Below are 3,432 nucleotides of genomic sequence, written 5' to 3'. Positions count from 1 at the left end.
TCTTGCATTATGACTTTGTCACTGCTCCCATTAAAATAGGGATGCCTGTTTCCCATTTCCTTAAAGTTGGGCTGGCCTTGTGATTATCTTTGATCAGAGAATGCAATGACATGACATGAGTTGACTTCCAGGACTAGGACTTAAGAGTCCTAATAGCTTCCACTCCTGCTGCTATGAAAGGAAGAGGAGACTGTGGTGACAGGAAGAGAGCATGTGCAAAGAAGCCAACAGCCACCTCCCTCCATGTGACAGAAGCCAACTAACCTCTCAGTGCAGCCAATCTCAGAACAATAGTTCTGAGCCCAGCTAATCCACAGGATTTCAAGTAAGATAAACTGTTTTAAATAACAAACTTTGGGAACAGCTTATTGTACCACAAAGCCTTACAGAATTATCAGGTATAGTAGTCATAGTTTATTCTGTCCATCCCATTATCTATTTCCCTTTCTTCCAATGATAGGATTTGCCTTGAAGAATCCCCCTCCCTATATGATCTGAGGTTAAATAACCTCCACCCTCCTGCTTTTCCTAGAACCACAGAGAAGGCATTTCAAAATGGAAAACCTTGCTCTTTCCCATCTTGCAAGATGGGAAAAAACTGAGAAGCCAGACACTAAAGAGAAGAAACCCAAAGTCAAGAAGGCTGCTGCCAGTGGTACTGGTAAAAAGGGTAAGGTGAAGGCAAAAAAAATCCAAGAAGAGGTAGCCCCACTGCAGCCGAAATCCTGTCCTAATTAGAGAATTGGTAGATACTCCCGATCTGCTATGTATTCCAGAAAGGCTTTTTTTTTTGGGGGGGGAGGGGGCAGCATGGAACCAGGGATTGAACTCAGGCCCTTGCGCTTGCCAGGGAAGCGCTTATTCCACCGAGCCATCTCCCTGGCCCCCAAGAAAGGCTTTATACAAGAGAAAGTACACAGCTGCTAAATCAAAGGTTCAGAGGAAAAAGGAGAAAGTTCTTGCTACAATCACAAAACCAGTTGATGGGGACAAGAATGGTGGCACCCGGGTGGTTAAGCTTTGAAAAATGCCTAGATACTACCCTACTGAAGATGTGCCCCGAAAGCTCTTGAGCCACAGCAAAAAATCCTTCAGTCAGCATGTGAGGAAACTTCGAGCTAGCATCACTCCTGGCACCATCTTGATCATCCTCACCGGGCGTCACAGAGGCAAGAGAGTGGTCTTCCTGAAGCAGTTGGCCAGTGGCTTGCTACTTGTGACTGGGCCTCTTAGCTTTAATCGTGTTCCTCTATGAATAACACACCAGAAATTTGTCATTGCCACCTCTGCAAAAATTGACATCAGCAAAGTGAAAATCCCAAAACACCTCACTGATGCTTACTACAAGAAGCAGCAACTGTGGAAACCCAGACACCAGAGGAGTGAGATCTTCAACACTGAGAAAGAGAGATACCGGATTTCAGAGCAGCGCAAGGTGGATCAAAAAGCGGTGGACTCACAGATTTTAGCAAAAATCAAAGCCGTTCCTCAGCTCCAGGGCTACATGTGATCTGTTTTTGCTCTGACAGATGGAATTTATCCTCATAAATTAGTGTTCTAAATTTCTTACTAAGAACCTAATTAAATACTGATACAGGGGCCAGGGAGATGGCCCAGTAGAATAAGCGCATCCCTGGCAAGCGCGAGGGCCTGAGTTCAATTCCTGGTTCCAAGGGGGGGAGGGGGGAAATACTGATACATTAAAAGGAAAACCTTGAGCTGGGAGCTGCTTGTGACCTTTTCTGTCACCTTTTGGGTAACAGTTGCTGGAGACTGGAGCCATAAGGAAAAAAGCAGAAGAGAAAATGAATCTTGACTACTTTCTTTGGCCCCCCAATATTTAGCTGTTCTGAAGCCTCATCCATGCCTGGACTTTAAAACTGCATGGAACTAATAATTTCATTCAGGTAATATATGTTCCTTGCAACTGAATGAAAATGCTCCTCAGGTTTCATAGGGACTAAGAAGGTCCAGGGCAGAAGGTTGTTAGGTAGCACAGAGGAAGGGGTTCCTAGGGAGTGTGGGAAAAGGGATTTATTTTTTTTCTCAGCTCCTACTGAATGTCAGGACCCTGAATAGAGATGCACTCTCTACCCTGTAGGACTTCTGGGTGCCTATGACTCGTCACAGTCCTGACAAAGTGCTCAAAGGAAAACTTTAGTCCAACCAGAGCATACAACCTGAAGATTGAGCAATAGCTAGGATGAGTTGGGAAAGGTCTTGCTGAGGTGACTTTTTGGTTTGTTGTTTTTTTTTTTTAGAACCGGGGATTGAACTCAGGTCCTTGCTCTTGCCAGGGAAGCGCTAATTCCACTGAGCCATCTCCCCAGCCCCCTTTGGTTTGGTTTTGATTTGGTGAGGCTGGTGTCTCACTTACTCTTCACTTATTGCTGGGACAAATACTCGACACCCAAAATGAAGGAAGGAAAGGTTTATGTAGCTCACAGTCACTGGTGGTTTCAGTCCATACTCAGCTGGCTCCAAGGCGGACTGGCCCAGGGCAGAGAACGTCCTTTCATGGTGGCAGCAAAGAGCAAGAGAGCAAAATGGAGGAGTAGCAGCAACAGTGGCTACAGAGAGGAAGTCTGTCTCTCTGTCTCTCTCATGTTACATTCAGGCTGTCCACCCCAGGCTGGGGGAAGTACTCACACCCATAATCCCTGCAATCCTAAAACCCATAATCCCAGTGGATCTTGAGTTAATCTCAAACTCTACAAGTCCCCACTCCACGACTGCATGAGGCTTTTGGGGGACAACTAGACATAAACCGTAACAGTTGGTTTGGTTTTTTGTAGTGCTGGTGATCAAACCCAGTGTTTTTTGCTCATGCTATGTATATGTTCCACCACTGAGCTATATTCCCAATGCTGCAAAAAGTTTCATATCCCTCCTTTCAAGCTGTTACTGTTTTTGTTTTTTGTTGTTTTGGGTTTTTTTTTTGGCAGAACCAGGGATTGAACTCAGGCCCTTGCACTTGCCAGGCAAGCGCTTATTCTACTGAGCCATCTCCCTAGTCCTTGTTTTTTTATTTTTTGAGTCAGGGTCTCATGAGTAGCCCTGGCTGGCCTTGAAATCATGGCAATCCTCCTGCCTCAGCCTCCAAGTGCTGGGATCACAGGTGTGCGCCACCACACCAGGCTTCTCAAGATGTCAAGTTTTATCCTCTCCCCTCAGGTGTAGCTGTAATTAGTGACTGACTTCTAAGCAATATACTAAGATAGAAATGACCAGTGTGACTTCTAAGGGTAAGTCATAAAAGACATTGCAGCTTTAGTCTTTCTATCTTAGATCAGTAGCTGGCAGGGCTGGGGATATAGTTCAGTGGCACAAGCACCTTCCTGGCAAGCATGAGGTCCTGAATTTGGTTTTTTTTTTGTTTTGTTTTGTTTTTCTAAATTTATTTATGTGTGTGTGTGTGTGTGTGTGTGTGTG

The sequence above is a fragment of the Octodon degus genome, unplaced genomic scaffold (genome assembly GCF_000260255.1).
Source record: "Octodon degus isolate 3935 unplaced genomic scaffold, OctDeg1.0 scaffold00048, whole genome shotgun sequence".
In the NCBI taxonomy this organism is placed as follows: Eukaryota; Metazoa; Chordata; class Mammalia; order Rodentia; family Octodontidae; genus Octodon; species Octodon degus.
Note: the sequence above shows the minus strand (reverse complement) of the source record.